We start from the raw sequence: 17060 nt of genomic DNA, 5'->3' as shown, positions 1-17060 counted from the left end.
CTCAAAGCCTCAGCTTCCTCATAAACAGGTCATGGCAACTTGAGAATTTTAATTTAATGACAGTGTACAGGGTGAGTGAAATATAAAAACTGAGAACTAATTAACAAGTTTTAAAAAATCATAAACTTATAGAAAAATGAAGGGTAAACTAGTCTGAGAAATTTATTTTAATTCTTTCAATTTACTGAGGAGGAATTTGATGTTCAGGAAGATGCAGTGACTTATCCAAAGCTGTTAATCATTAATCTGTTTTGGGCAGATGCTGGAGATAAGTTTCCAGAATTCTATTCAGCATTCTTTCCACTATACCCTACTTACTAGGCAGCACAGTGAACTCAGTTGGAGACTCTGGGAATGCAGAGAAAACAAATGGATTCATGAAAGTCTGTGGAGGAATATTTAATCAGTGAGCAGTCAATTGATGGCTTGGAAGTCCTAAAAGACATATCTATAACTGAGACCACTGATAATTAAGAGAATATTGCCATCAACTGAAATAAGCAATGGAAGTTGGTAGGAAAGATGGTGAGCTAGCAAAGGATTGGAGTAGAAAACAACACACTTAAACTAGGCTGTGAAGGATTTAGATAGTGTGTGAGGAAGAATTTTTTTGTGAAGGAAGTCTGCTAGGGGTTTGTAATAGGATATTGAGGCAGACTGGGAAAATCTTTCTATGATGGCTTTAAAACCAGGATAGTTTTCTGTGACGGCTTAAGTGTAACATTGCTTGTAAGCAAGAAGTTGTATTCAATGAATTCTCAAAGTCCTTCTGGAGTCTGTGATTCTTTGAAGTTCTTAGATTTAGTGCACTTGGCTTGGAAAATGGATGTTGGATACGGAACATAAAAATATGAAGGATTTGAAATGACCTTTTAACTGGGAGGTGAATCAACTATTCCATATCAGAGGGGTTGCTGTGGTGTAACCTTTCCAGATCCTGCAGACTATAATGCTTCTAAAGACTCAAGAATCCGAAACCTCATCCACACGCTATCCGTGTGGAGCCTGCATGTCTGCCAAGGCAGTTACAGAGAAGCAAGATTGCTTTATCAAGGGGCACATCTGCACCAGAGAACTAGAAGGGCACTAGAGCTGAATGTCATCAGCATGAGACAGACAGACAGACGACCAGTCTGACCAAGTTGTTGTCCCCACGGTTTCCCGTTGAAGGCTACTTTGAAACCTAAAGAAGTTACATTTAACGTCATTTTAGCTTTCTGGCTCAGTTGGTAAATAGCTATGCTTTTGTCAGTGTTGGTTTTCTTGGAGCATAAACATGGACTCAAAGTAATTTTAAGAACAAGTGTTTTTTAAGGAAAATACTATATTTCAGTCTGTATTATTGTGAGAGAAATCAGAGTGATCAAAAATGATGTTTCAAAATCCTGCTTTGAACTTGTCTTAGTCTGGGAACCAGAAAAGCTATTTCTACTGTGGAAATATGTGAGTCTTGGTGATCTAGACCCAATAAATTTGCTACATTTCAGTGGAGTAGTTTATTTACAGCATCTTGATGAGAGAAAGTGTGGAGGCTACTAGCCCATTTAACTGTAGTGGTATCGCTCATGAAGACAGATGTGTTCAAAGCTGTATCTTTTTCTTTACAGTTCATGGATTGTATTTCAGTGACAATTATAGAGTAGTCAGAGGCACACGGGTTAGAAATTATTAACATTATTAATTTAGGGAAACTAGAGAAAAATGGACAGCCCTTATTTCTGTAGATGTGTAGCAGTGGGATCTCACTAAAGCCTGCACTGAAATTGGCCATTTGGGGATGGTGACTGCCCTCGGTATCCATCTATTTGTATAGAATGGAGAGGGCCTACAGAGAGACGTTTTGTGCACTGGATCTGAATGACGCTGAAATGATAAAGACATTATTGGGTGTATTCACAAACCTAGTCTATGGATAAGATCAGCCTCTCCAGCTCTGGGGACTAAAGAGGAATGCAGAGTCATTTTAGTACCTGGAAGATTTTGTGGCTTTGTGAGCAGTTGGAAGGAGGAGGTTTGGTATACAGAAGTCGCTTAGCCAAAGGGTGGCACACTGCAAGTATCAATTAATTAGAACCATTCTTACTTTTCCTTGTAGCATTAATTAGGTTATGTTCTTGTTCTATAATCTATGCCCATTTCATGGAGAAATATGGAATCAAATTCTTGATGAAAATTTATGCGATTTTAATATTTGTCACAGCCTTGCTTTCAGCAGTGTTTTGGAAAAGAAATGTACTTATTATTTATTCCTACATAATGAATTTTCAGCTGGATTCTAGAGTATCAATGAGGGACAATAAGAGATGAAGACAGAGTGATAATCTAAATTACAATGGACCCTCAAGTGACATGGCAATGAGATAGGATTTTATTTGTAAGACAATGGGCAACAAGTGAGGATCAAGAGAAGGAAGCCCTGAGAGCAAAGGGGAAATAGTAGAGCTTCTTACTGCCTTTTGATTACGCCTAGATAGTGTTTTAAACTGTATTACCTCATGGCAAGAGTGATGCTGGGTTGGGGTACAAACTGTATCTACTGTGTTATACCTGGTGCTCTACATGTATTTATATGTATTGTACCCCCACCCCCCCATAGACATTACTGTTTGCAATTCTTATCTAGAAGTATGTCTTCAAGCACCATATAGAAACACTATATCTCTACATTACATAAATATCACTAGGTCTGACCAACCTATCCGTTCAAGTAGTCTCATTAACATTAATGCCAAATGATTATGGTTATTTACATATATGACTATTGGACTTCAGCACCACCTATTTCTGCAAATCTCCAGTGATGTCTCACATGCAAGAGAAAAAAAAAATCACTCATGCTTTTCACCATGCTGCCAACAAGACTTTTGAGGGAGCTGTCACACCACAACCACTGTAGTTGATGCCTTCTTGGAGAAACCATCTTACCTGCCACTCAACTGGCCTCAAAGGTGGCTACTACTGCTTGACCACTGCTCTGCAGACCCCACCAGATGTTACAACCCTCTTCTGGTCCTGAGGTGGAGATGTTCCTATTTCCATATTAGCTTCAAACTTCTCTTTAGGTGCCAGAGCCTATCGTCTCAGAGTTTTACTGGAAAATAGCATCTTTAGCTCTGAATCTAATTTTTCTTCTTTATGTGTTACAAAACCCATCCTTAGAACTGTTTAGCAGAATGACATCAGGACATCCTATTATTTACCATTTTTCTCTTATTTTCCCTAGGTTCTTCCAATCTCCATCTCCCATATACCTCCTATTTCCTTCTTTCAGTAAAAAAGTACAAAAGCTCAAATGTATCTCATCTCATCCAAATGGGCACTCAATTTGGAAGATGACCTTCAGGTTCTCTAACGGATGAGGGAGCCCACTTTTGGACTAGCGGGATATGTTGTTAGATTAATATTACTCAGTGTAGGTAACAAACTGCATTTATTTTTATAGTTTGAAGGTGTACCCATAATCATATCAATATAAATATACCTACAGCACAATCTCTATGAAACCGTTGTTTTAAAAGTTGGAACTGTTCTTCGTCTATTCTAGTAAATTTTACCTAAATGCTCCTTTCTTGTCATCTTTAGTTTATTGATACCACTACAGTTAAGCTAATGTATATTCGGTTCTTTACATTTCTTCTAAATGAGAGTTAAAAAACATTTGTTAGTCTTGCCTTGTTATGCCTTTTCCCATCTTCTCCAAACACGTCACCCTCCTTCAAAACTCAATTCAGGACTCCTGTCTTTGAAACTTTTCTTGATTAATCATGTTTTGTTTTAGCTGCCATCATATTAGTTCTCACTTTCTGAAAGTTTTTCTTTTTTTTAAATGGAGCACTGCTTTCTTGAAATATATTAATAAGTATTCTTTTGAAGGGGTAGGAAAAGAAATTTGTGGTCAACTAAATTTGGGTAATTCTGCTCACTATATCCATCTTTTTTGGTGTCCCTAAATATTTTAAGGGCTCCAGGAAGTTTTTCAATAAAGAAACTAATTTAATTTTGTATCCAGTATTATTAATATATATGCTCAAATAGTTACGTTACATTTGCAATATATTGCAGCTTTGTTAAACTGCAAATTTTTAAAGAATAAATGTTATCTATTTCTGTTTTAACTCTCCTTGGTACCTCGTTGGTTACTGTGTATAGTTTAGCTAAACTTATCATATGGAAGACACCATGAACCATTGAGGTCCTTAAGGTTCAATGATGAATGATTTATGTAAAGATTTATAGAATAACAAGTAGCTTTCAAAGAACAGTATGATGCTGATGTTTAGCATTTATTGAATTATGAGTTCCTTGGAGTTTGATTTCCAATTCTACTGCAACAGTTCACTCTCTAGTTCTCTGTTTCCATTTAAGAATCTGTTAATCTTTTTTCCCCTGTTGTTGTTATGCAACTATAGAAAGACTTTTAAAGATATTTGAAAACAAAGGTAAAATTACCAAAATATTACACAGGGTTTATAATTTTATTTTCTGTTTCACTCTGATTATGAAAGAATAAAAGCATAAATATAAAGCATAAATATACTTATTCTTTGGAAACTAATTTATTCTTAAATAAGAAATGGAAAATTTCTAATAGGAAGGATCAAGGGATTGTGAAGTAGCCAAGTAAGTCTTTAAAACAGGGTCCCTAAAAATCTTATATCCCCAAAGCAAGAAGCAATAGGAGATAGCGATAATGGCAAGAAGAGGTGAATGAAATATTTTGTTACATTACTGGTGAGACTGTGAGGGTGCTATTGTGGTTACTGAAGCAGTTTGGGCCCATCGGATGGTACACATCAGAGCTAATTTCTAATGCTCAGAAGATTAGTAGATTTTGGACCTAAGAGGTAGACATTCAGAGTTCAAAGAGATCTCCTATTACTCAAGAATTTTCAGTAGCGTTCTACTACACTGCATTATAATCCATTTGGAGCTAAAAGAAGTACAGCCACAAAAGGAATGGTTTTCGTTCATTTGGTAGTTCAACAAAGACTTACTGGATCCCTGTTTGACGTCACAGATGTGTTAGGCTCAGTGGCGGTGATGGCGGTTGTGGTGTTAGTTAAAAATCAATATCTTCTGAGGAGAATATAATCTTTTGGGAGAGATGGAAAGTTTAAGGATATATGGAAAGCTTAAAAATATAACACAATAGAAGTATGTAAAAGAATGTTACTGTTACATGGTAGAGGAAAACACAACAAAACTTTGAAAAACTCTTAAGGAGTTTCTGGTTTTGTTCCAATTTGTTTAGGAGGATGAAGAGCTTCTAGATGAAATGTTAAGACACGTAAAACAGAAACAAAATAAAATAGCTTGAGGAGGTGTAGAAAAACAAATATTATGGTTAAAATTGTGGTGAGTGAATACACATGTTATATCACAGGGAAAAGGTTCAAGAAACTGCTCCTGGAGTTAGATAAGGCTAATCTAGTAAAGTATAAGGCTCATCTCTCAAAATTCTGACCTTTGAAGCAGAACCTTCCCACGTTCTGTGGAACAATAGTGATCTTTGGCATCAGCCTTAGAGGAAAAATCATGGTGGTGTTGGGAGGCTACTTGCTGTGGTGTAGTTTCCATGGCAAACCTCAAGGTGTATTAAGATTCTCATAACCCACCAACTTCTACGCACTTCTGCTTATACAACGAGAAGAAAAATATATCCGTGAGAGAAATATCTAGAACGTATTTCTTGTAAATTTTAATTCTAATGTAGAAAATGAATGGTTTGGGTTAACAGCTAGAATTGAAACAAAACAAAACAAAACTCTTCCTGTATTTGAAAATCAAGAGTTTGGAATAGAAAGAAGAATAAGGGAAGTGAAACATTAACTTCACAAAGAATGTTGAAGAACAAAATTTTTTTATACCATCACTTATGATGAAAAACACATGGGTCTGACAAGAAGAGGAAACATAGCATGAGTCTGTCAAGATAATCTCAGATTTGAGAAGATAACTTAAACTAAAATTGGAGAGTTTGGGCATAAGAAAAGCAAAAGGAGGAATGGTGCCAAGTATTTCTTAGGAGGAAAAGTGATCGGAAGCTATTATCGAAGCTTCAGTTATCTATGTTCCAATTTCAAAAATACAATCATTTATTAAAGGAAGAGAGAGATTTCAGATGAATATTGCCACCTGGCTGGCCTCAAGGATTTTCCCTGCTTGCGACTCCTGATGCTGCCCACACAGGTTTGGATTCCATTGCTTATGGAGGCTGAAAATGGGCCAGGGATGAACTGGCCTCTCCATGCCCTTTTTGGAGGGCCTGATTTAGCCTTCTGCCCACATCCTCTTGAACCCCAATGAAGTTAAGTTCATTTCTTAGCCCTAGGTCTGCCTTATTCCAGCATCTTCCCTTTCTCAGGCAACTTAGGTCTTGGCAAGCCTGATGCCAAATCACTCTTATGTTTACAGTTTCAACATATTGGACAGACATGTAACCTAGTAAAAACTTTAGGGGCGATCCTTAACTACTAAGATCATACCTGTGATTTTATGTTCTGTGTTAAAAACATGAATATGATTAATTTAAAATCGAGACTACCAGATGTTTCTGTCTTTAGTGACAGCCCCTAATGGGCTGTCTGTGGCGAATTATGGGAACAGTCTTCTGAAGATGTTTCTTGACCTTCTGTAGCTGGTGAGGACAGAAGTTCTTCGATCTGTGAAAAACAAAGTTTAGGAGCTGATGATGTTGGTGGAGGGAGAGGAGGAAGAGTTGTCTCACTTTCTTTATCTCTATGCCCTACCCTAGAACTCACCATGTCCAATATCTGTATCTGTCCCTGTACCCACGACCAAAGCCCAACTCTCCTCTGGTTCATCAGTTCATTTCCTTTCTACCCCACCAAATTGCAGTTTTCAGAAGGAACTTAGTTTTTTGAGTTCAGATGTGTCCTTTTAATAAAAGTGGTAAATTTGGGCAGATTTGTTGAATATTTTGTGGATTCATAAAGACATTCATGACATGTATTCAAACCCAGATACAAGAGACCATATGTATATTCATCATTGCTAAATTCAAAATGTATGTAAAAACAAATAGTTAACCAAAAATTATTAACATTTTAAATAATTTAAAAAGCCATAGTATAGTCCTCTAAAATGCAAAGGGGCCACTGTAATAGAATGAAAAGCACTTTAGCCTTCTCATATTTCTTCAACTAAAATTAGTTTGCAGGTATTCAAAAAACAAAAGTTTTGAAAGATTAAATCCATATTTCCTCTGTACAAATGGCTATGGAAGATGCTGTGAAATTGTGTGCTTAAGTGTTTTTAAGCACATACTCCCTGGGTTGGAGTATGCTAATGGCAATATTTCCATTTATTTCTAATCTTTTGTTTTAATATTTATTCTTTCTTTACTCTTTCTTTCTGAGACATAGAGACATGGATGAATCGGTTGATTATCATGAAAATGTGAAATGACTTTCTTTTCTAGCTGAGATTTCTAATTGATTTCCAGAAATCAAATGTTCTAACTCCAACTTCAACTCTTTGGTTAAGACCTCCAAATAAACTAACTTTAATTTTAAAGGAGAGCAGCTAATATGACTAGTCTTTAAACCCAAGATGTATATACAAAAGATTAGTAAATCAAATGTATCAATGAGCATATATATCATTCAAAAACGGTTATGTGAAATCTGATTCTCTAATCAAAAGAGACCATGTTATCAGAGATGTGGCAAAATAATACAGTTGTGTAGGGTCTGTGCAGAGATGGAAGAAAGCTTAAGCCAGTGTGTCTCAAACTTTAATAGGCAAAGGAAGCAGTTGAAGATCTTATTAAAATACAAATTCTGCTTCAGTAGAGCTGGGTGAAGCCTTTGATTCTGCATTTCTAACAAGTTTTCAGAGAGTGCCTGTGCTTCTGGTCCTTGCACCACACTTTGAAATGCGGATGAGGAACTGTAGTACAGTTCATGATTCCACTTCATTTTTCTTTATCCCCCTTCTCTCCATCAGTTGACCCACCTTTTAATGGAGGCAGGTCAGAGTGAATTGTGATGCTAAGAGGATAAGCTTAAGGATAGTTTCTAGAAAACTTTGCCGCCTCTAAATCAACTGAAAAGATGTTACACGTTCTTTCACACACTGATTTGCCAAGATAGCTCATGGGCTACAACAGAAATAACAAGACCATTGGTAACATATGTACTACGTGAGTTTTTTTTTTTTTTAAGCTTCATGTGCTTTTGTTGATAAAGGTAGGAAAGTTGGAATTTTCCACCAACCTGCAAGTTTATTATCATTAATATGTCTCTTAATAGCTTGAAAACAAAGGAAATTATTACTTGGATTGGAAAAAAAGTATGTAGGATATAAATAAATGATTCAACACCACTGTAATGATTTATTTCTGGCTTATCCAATTAAATGTATACATTTTTTTTCTGGTAATTATGTAGCTTATCATCCCCTACAAATCTGTGTGTTCCTTGATGGCAAGGATTGTGCCTCATATTTACCCTGTGCATTCTACAGGGTCCAGCAATTTCTGGGTACACGGTAGAACTCTGGACATGTCGTGCAACCTTTTCTGCTTTTAACTCTGCATTCCTCTGCTTTATTTTTGCAAACAAGATGCTTAAGTATAAGGCCTGTCCTGCATGGAAAGCTGCAGTTAAGGGTGCACGTGTGGTTCCGGTTTTCACTTCCTAAGAATCGTTTGTTTTGAGGCAACAGGTGTCCTGTTTACCTTTGCATAAACCCTTGTCTAGTGTTTGAAAAGGAGCCTGTCAAGAACTGTTGTACAATGCTCTAGAAACAAATTATGTCACTTTTAGGATTGTAAACATTTGCTAAGTAATTTGTTGAAGTTTGGGGATGAGTTTATTATACTATTCTCTTTTTGTGTACATTTGAAATTTTGCACAGTCTAAAAGAAATGGGGAATCAAAACAAGAGAAAATACTATTTACAAGGTTAAGTGTGTATAAGAACAGAGAAACTGAAATGGACACACATATGCATGCATGTAGCTACTAATAAATTAAGGCATATGTGTGTAATTTGATAGAAGTTTAGAATCTTACAAAAGTATTTACTTGAAAAATTCTTATTCCTAGAGACTAAAAAGGGTCAAGTTTTTAGACATTTATCACTGTCCTGATCTATTCAAATAGGTTTAAAATGGTTAAATAAATGTGAGGGGATATTTTAAAAGGCTACAATGCTTAACGAATTTCCCTGCTAATTATCAGGATAGAAAACAAAGCTTTGGGTTTAGCCATTATATGGACCCATCAGTTGTTCTGGCACTGCTCACATACTGAATGTGATCTGTCATGTGACATATTGGTCACCAAGAAAGGCCTGGATTGATTAGTGCAAATCTAATACTTTTGTTAGTGAAACAATGGCTCAGTCATTCATGCCCTTGTTTAAGCAACAAACATTAAGGGCATATTTTATACAAGACACTATTCTAAGAACTACAGGAAAAGCAAGATACACTAGATTTATTCTTTCTTTAATATCTTGTAGTTTAGTTAAGAAGATTTCACTTAAGTATTTAACTGTAACACAGAGACTGCCTGTCCCACCAGGAAGTTATAAACGAAGAATAGGAGGTGGGCAAAAGTACTTTTGCCTTGGAAGGATGCCCCGTTGATGATGGGCCAATAACAGTATCTTCATGTTTAAAAGACTTCTAGATATGTCAGTGTGAGAAATGTTATTTTCTTTCTTTTCCTTTTTTTACTATTTGATATAACAACAGCTTTTATTTATTTATTTGTTGAAGTATAGCTTGTTTACAATGTTTCAGGTGTACAGCAAAGTCATTCAGTTGTACATATATCTATATCTATTTTTTTTCAGATTCTTTTCCATTATAGGTTATCACAAGATATTGAGAAATGTTAATTTTATGACCTGAACACATCTTACCCTTTAGGCTTTACTTATTTAGATAGACAGTAATAAACATAAGCTGGTCAACACTGCGATTTAACATTTTAGTACCAGCTGTAGGTTATAAACTATTGAGTATACAAATAAAGTTACAGACCTATATGTACAGTATGCTTCCAATTTTATAATAATTCATGTGTATATTCATGTATTTCTATATATGCCAATGTAGATTTGGGAAATTTTAAGCAAGATATACACCAAACTATAAAAGTAATTAAGTCTAGGAGAGGGAATTAGATGAAATGGGGGGAAAATTTTACTTCTTGGGTCAGCATTGAAAGGTTTTTAGTTTTCTTTTTAGTATTTTACAAATTAAAGGGTTATGATTTCAGTTCCAATACAGAAAGGATCTTTAAAAAGTATCTAGTCCGTGTTTCTGTCTTTAGACAAAATAATAAAATCATGTGTAGAGACTTTTCTTATCTTTGGTTTTAGATTTGCCTTTTATTTAAACAAACACTAGAGTATGTTTGCATATTGTTTCTTATATAACAATACTGGAAGGAAAATACACCAAAATTAATAGAGTGGTTGTGTGAGACTGGAGAGATTATGGGTGATCTATTTTCTTTTCCTCAGAGCTGAAATCTTCTATAATGTGATTTTTTAATGTTTTGATAAATATTAATTCATTTAAAGAATAAAACAAAAAGTTATCTAAAATACATTGGCTTATATAATGACATGCTCGTACATTTCAAGACTATTACAGGATTAGGTTTACAATGCATTTCAAGACTATTACAAGAATAAGCTTACAATTAAGTATGTCTTCTAAAACGTAAATCATATTTATATATTTTACCATACATGAGTAACTAACAAGTTAATGATGACCAGCTTCGAGGAGACTCTTATCCTAAGTAAGCACCACATTCACATCAAATCCATAACACACAAAAGGACATTTCCCAAACATCTGCTAAAAGAGCCAAGGTGTTTTGGTTATTTTTTCCCCCTAAGTCAATGGTAAAATAGGGTTGTAACATTGTCAGATATCAACATATTTTATTAAGAAGTGTTTATCATGCATTTTCCACTGTAGCTACCTGACAGCTGCACATAATGGAAAGGTCAAGGGCCCTGGCTTTAGACCCAGGTCCACAGACACACATACCAGGTGGATTATCTCTTAGCATGTCAGTTAAGCTCTGTGTCAGTTTCCTCATTTGAAAAAAAAAAAAAAAAGACATAAGAGAAAAAATAAGGCTCTTCTCTTCCCTTGGTGGAAATATATCTGCTGTATTTTTGTCTAAGAAACCCTCCTTTGGGTGGGTGGGAGGGTGCGGTCAGTGTTCTTAGAGTGAGGGAATGGTTGAGGGAGAGAAAGGAACTGATATTTATTGGATGTCTTCTCGGTGGCAGTAGTGCTGGGCTTCATGGACATGTGACCAGTGCAGTCGTACAGGGCTTCGCGTTTGGTAGGGTCCTATGCTTGGTTTAAGTTACTATGGCCACCATTCTAAACTTCTTAATAACGTTATCTTTGCTTTTGTGATCTGTAAGTGAAATCGGATATGACGACGGAGAAATGCTTGGGGCCTCTCCTCTGCCGCCCTGCCTCTCTGACATGGCTTCTTGTTTGCCGGCCTCCCCTGCCCCTGGCTTCCTGGGCCCTGACTGGCCTCCCCATTCTGATCCATCAGTGACAGCTGGGACCTCTTCTGTCAGCAGGGGCCTGGGCGCAGGCGCGGGAGGAGTCTCTCCTGCCCCACGTATCTAAGAGCGGGGTCATAGGGCAGTGCACGGGTGGAGGTGGGGCAAGCGTTTTACCCACTCGGTATCCAGGTAACTAGTGCATCCCCGCTGACTTGGGTTGGGGCGTTCGGCTTGTAGGAGGGTAAAATGCCTGGCTCAACCCCTGCCCCCAACCGAGGCCCGGCGTGTGGGTTGGGAGGCTGTCAAGAGGCCACACCTGGCAGCTATGGGCTTCCACGTGCAGGTGCGCATGGGCCACGTGACACGTGCTAGCCGAGGCAGGGGCTCGGGCGAGCGTCTGCGCATTTACTCCTGCGCTCCAGGGAGCTTAAAGGGAAAAACGCCCTGAGAGAGAGACCGGGAAAGAAAGGTAAAGGTTTTATATTTTAGTATCTGTAATGACACGTTTTGCCAGCTTTTGGAACCAGGGGCCCCATATTTTCATTTTGCACTGGGTCCTGCAAATTATTTAGACCATTGGGTGTGTCAAGATGTGCATTAGGTTGCTGAAGAGATTAGGTGAGGTAAGGTATAGGAAACGTCTAGCAAAGCGTCTGGTAACTGGTGGGTTCTGATAAACAAAGGGATTAGGAAGGAAACGCTGGGCCTTCAAAGTATAAAAAGATTAGGAGAGAAATTCTGGAAGGGACAGCTTATCTTGCCAGAATCATGAGTAAAGGATCCTTCCATTTTGCTTTTGCTTTTCTTTCCCCACCCTCAGTATCCGTGGCTAATTCTAGGGCGTGGTTTGTTCCTTTGATATTAGCGATTTCTTTTTGAGGGTTCATTCACCAAGTTTTTGATATTATTATTATTATTTAGAAAGTGATTTGGCAATGCAAGAGCAGTCAGAGAAAGGACGCTAGGTTGAGCAAATCCTTTGCGGTACCCCATCCATCTGGTCAGCTGAGCAGTGTCTTTTGTTTGTTTGTTTTGTGGTGTTTTTTTTCCAGTACGCGGGCCTCTCACTGCTGTGGCCTCTCCCGTTGCAGAGCACAGGCTCCGGACGCGCAGGCTCAGCGGCCATGGCTCACGGGCCCAGCCGCTCCGCTTAAAGTGCCTTTACCCCAGCGTCTCTTTTCCCGGGTAGGGGTGTGTGTGTGTGTGTGCGCGTTTGAACTTCCAAGTAGAACATGGCAAGAGCAGCATGAACCTGTGAAAGGTTTAAGGCTCTCAGCAGAAGGAGAAAAACCTCAGGGAGGGAAAAATGCTCTGTTTTTGCGTATTACGTGTTAGCTTCACTAAAGGAGTTTACACAGCTTGCTGAGAAACATTTTCTAGAAAATTAAGCTTCTGTTTTATCTCATTTTTACCTTTGCCACTAATCCCTGAGCAGTAAACTCAGAAATCTCTTTAAGTATTATAGCCAACAAGATAATTCATGAATGTAATATGTTTGGTCTGGGGAAATCTATTTTTATTCATTACATGGTACATAGAGTGCACTGTAATTTCTTCCAAGTAACTTTTGGAAGATATCTGGCAAAATAATTCAATATGACTAGCAGTTATTTTTTGGAGACTTGGTATTGTTTTGACATGGAGAGCACTGAAAACATATGGTCTTTCATGTCTCTTGCCTTGTGCTTTTCTTGAAAATGTTTATATTTGCTTGTGGTAAAATGCATTAAGTTTCATAATCCTGAACAACCTTCTGGTACACAGATTCACTTTCAGGCAGTGCAACTGGGGAAACAGAAGTTTTTACAAGAAAGATGAGATTTTCTTATGTAGCTATGCATTTTATACAATACAGGTGCCAATTTTGATCTTTTTTTCCTTAATCTTCAAATTCCAAAGCAGCTGCTAGGATAAATTATCTTTATGCCACCTCTCCAATAGCTCATATTCTTCATCAGCGTAAGTTTGGCCAGAATCTATCAGCCCCAAAGTGACAGCAAAGTCTGGGCTCATTTGAGTGGTTTCTACAGTTTTCGTTGACCCTTGTGATTATGATGGTAAAAGTTTCCTGTGCACATGGTGGAATGAGATGGCTCGATTGAAAGGTTTTCCCTGACACAGGATAACTATAAAAAGTACATTTTCTTCATATACTCTGATTGATCTATTGGGCATTATTGCTAGCGCTATTTCCTTTATGTCCAGAATCAGTAATCTGTCTTTTTTCTTAGCATTTACCGTATTTAAATCAAGGAAGTAACAGGCAGTTTTGGCTGTGCTCAACCGTGGAAATCCAAAGTAAATTTTGAAAACATCTAAATGTACATATTTTAAAAAGAGAGATCGTTTTCTGGTATATTGAAACCAAGAGATTTCATTTAGTTGAAGAGATTTATTTTTTGATTTATTTTATTATATGCATTATAATTTAATAGAATACACACCATCTTTTTAAGCCATGTGCATACTTTTACTTTCCTGGCCTTTGTTTTAGATGATGGCAAATCCAGCCTAAAAGAGTAGTTAATATTAAATTTAGAATAGTCATATCATGCTGGTGATGGACTTTTTACCAAACTAGAATTCTGGGACCCCATTATAAGATTGGAAAATACTGTATCAGTGTTGAAAGTCTGCAATTTGTCTTTTCAAAGCTCCATTATATTCCAGCTATGTTTTAATTTTTCAATTTATTAGAATTATGTCTCTTTTAGAGAACTTTAGCATACCAAAGAAAGATTTTGACAGTCCCTGCCCCCAAATTTATGACAATGCCAATTAAAATACCAGTGTAATTATAATGCCCAAATGCTCATCTATAATGAATGCGGTTTTCTAAGCACACAATTTTCCAGTACATTTGGTCAATTTTCAACGAAAAATTATTTAATCTTTATTTGAGGTATTAGTTAAAGGCAAAACAGCTTCACTCTAAGCACTTTGGAATTCATTCAAAGTTCAAGTCGTTAAAAGTGATTCAATCTGTTCTGTTTGGGGTTTTTCAAAGATTATCCACCTGTAGTAAATTGAAAAACCAGGAAAGACTGTATTGTTAGAACATTTTCCAATTGGCCATTAAGTACTTTCTGGAGATTTCTTCTCTGAAAATGATGGGCATGACATGCACTGTGTTCTATTTGTTTTGAGAAGAAGATAATAATAGCAACAAAGAAACAATCATCTTCAAGATGTACAAATATTCCCATACGGACACCATATGAATTCTCAAGGTTAAGGCACTTTGAAAGGGGTTTTGACTTTATGGAAGTTACATGGGCATAGGGATGGTAGAATCAGGCCAATACTTATTAGTATGATTAAACCATTCTTACAAAGGCTCTAACTAGAATAGAAACAAGTCATCCAGAACCTGATTGAAGTGAGGTAAGAATAAGGTAATAAGGTAATATAATAAGCTTGAAGTGAGGTAAGAATAAGGTAATAAGGTAATATAATAAGCTTCAGAAGCAAGAGAAATCAGAGTGCTTCCAAATGGTTTAGTTTGATAAGTATTGAAATTAGAGGGCTCTCATCTTGGAGTATTTAGTAACATCACCATTCTCAGATGCTCTTCTAAAAATTCTGAGAAGTACTGTGGGACCCAGGTAAAGAGTAATTCTGATTGTCCAGTTTCATTGTGAACATTTTATTCAAGGAAGAAATATTAGAACTTGTGAAAAGTACATGCCATGAAGTCATCAGAAATAGTATGCCTCTGTCTTGTAAATTCTTGATATTATGGATGTACTTCTTCTTGTGATCTTAATTGCCTGAAATCTATTTGGCGTGCTTTGTAATCTCTCCAAGTCAATAAAATGTTTTGTCTTTTGAACATATTTCTGCTTTAGCAGTCAGATCCAGCCAGTAGAGCAGATTTCTGAGTCTGATATTGAATGGTTTTATTTCAGAGCTTTGCAGATTGGGAACATTTTTGTAGTGAAAGCTGCAAAGAAGGGAGATTTGCCCTATAAGTGTATATCCTAAAATCAGTCAAAACTTAAAAAATTTAGGTCAGATATCTCAAAGTATGTTTTCAGTTCCTCAACTTTAAAATTATAATAGTTATAAAAATATTGTTGAAAAATTTTTTTCTTAACTACAAACCACTTTTCAGTATATCAAGATGAGCAGAATTCAGTTGAAGAAGAACAATCAATGTATCTTTTGAGGAAAAACAGTTCTGATGATTTCTTTTTGTTTTATGTAGACCTGTTCCAGCTGAATGCAGGTATGTGTGGGGAAGCTAGAGCTGAGCCCCATAATCTGTGTGTCCTTCCTCTAATGAGGTTTGGTCAAGAACTATAATTGAGCGCAAAAACAGGTTATCCTAATTTGAGGCACTTTTGAGTTTTGTTTTGCAGAAACTTTGTATCACTGCCTCTTGTTTGCATAAGGGAATTTGACAAGCACAGCAAAATCCACTTAGATGCTGGTCTCTCTTGAGGAACAAGTGGGAGGCTATAGGCCTAAACTGGACTCTGTTCAAGGAGCAGCTCTTAAAAGAGGACCCTGGTGATTCTCTTGGTTAGTTAGAAATTCTTCAAAGTCATATCTTGTTCTTAGGAAGCAATCTCTAAGCATACCCTAATGAGATGCCTTGGAAAATGGCCTTCACCTGGTGGCTCATTTTATCAGTCTTTCTGGAACCTAGTACTGGGGGAAATTAAGAAAAATCAAGCTCTTCTGTGAAGGCAGACAAGACTCTCTTATTCATCTCAAACATACAATTTAGAGGAGTGTAAAAAAAGAGTGGAACACTAACACAATATATATTGCAGAATCCATTTCTATAGAGTGTCGTAACTTGTCAGACCTGGAAATTTCTCAAACCTAGAAATCCTTTAGTCTAATCCACTCACCTCCTTTTCTTATGCCTTTGAGGGCTGGGCTGATTCAATGACATAATTGCCAAGGCTTGTTTATGTGGCAGGGTGCAGCAGTAAGTGGCTACCTGGCAAGACAAATTTCCATTTCCCTGCCTAATGATCAGTTGTCCTTCTGGAAGGTACTTCTTTATAATAGACCTATTAAAGACATGCCCGGGCTTCCCTGGTGGCGCAGTGGTTGAGACTCCGCCTGCCGATGCAGGGGACACGGGTTTGTGCCCCGGTCCGGGAGGATCCCACATGCCGCGGAGCGGCTGGGCCTGTGAGCCATGGCCGCTGAGCCTGTGCGTCCGGAGCCTGTGCTCCGCAACAGCAGAGGCCACAACAGTGAGAGGCCCGCGTACCGAAAAAAAAAAAAAAAAAAAGACATTCCCATAACCAACCAGTATTGCACACCCTTCACACATGACATCTTGTGAATTCCTAAATTAACAAGGGAAGTGTTTGTGCAACTTACCCCATTTTAATAATCTTTTCAACTTTCAATAAAATTTTCTTTCTAAGGGACCAAGTTTTACTCTGACTGGAGTGTAGATGAAAACTGTCACTTGCTTTTACTTCTATGTAAAATGTTCATATTCTAAGACACTAAGTCACTGCTGAGTTGAACATTCTAATCTTACAATTAGTGCTTTCATTGGCTTCTTCTGTTTC

Source organism: Aethalodelphis obliquidens, unplaced genomic scaffold, assembly GCF_003676395.1.
Source record: "Aethalodelphis obliquidens isolate GAN/ISIS:26980383/991018 unplaced genomic scaffold, ASM367639v1 scaffold2, whole genome shotgun sequence".
NCBI lineage: Eukaryota > Metazoa > Chordata > Mammalia > Artiodactyla > Delphinidae > Aethalodelphis > Aethalodelphis obliquidens.
This window is presented reverse-complemented; position numbering follows the sequence as displayed.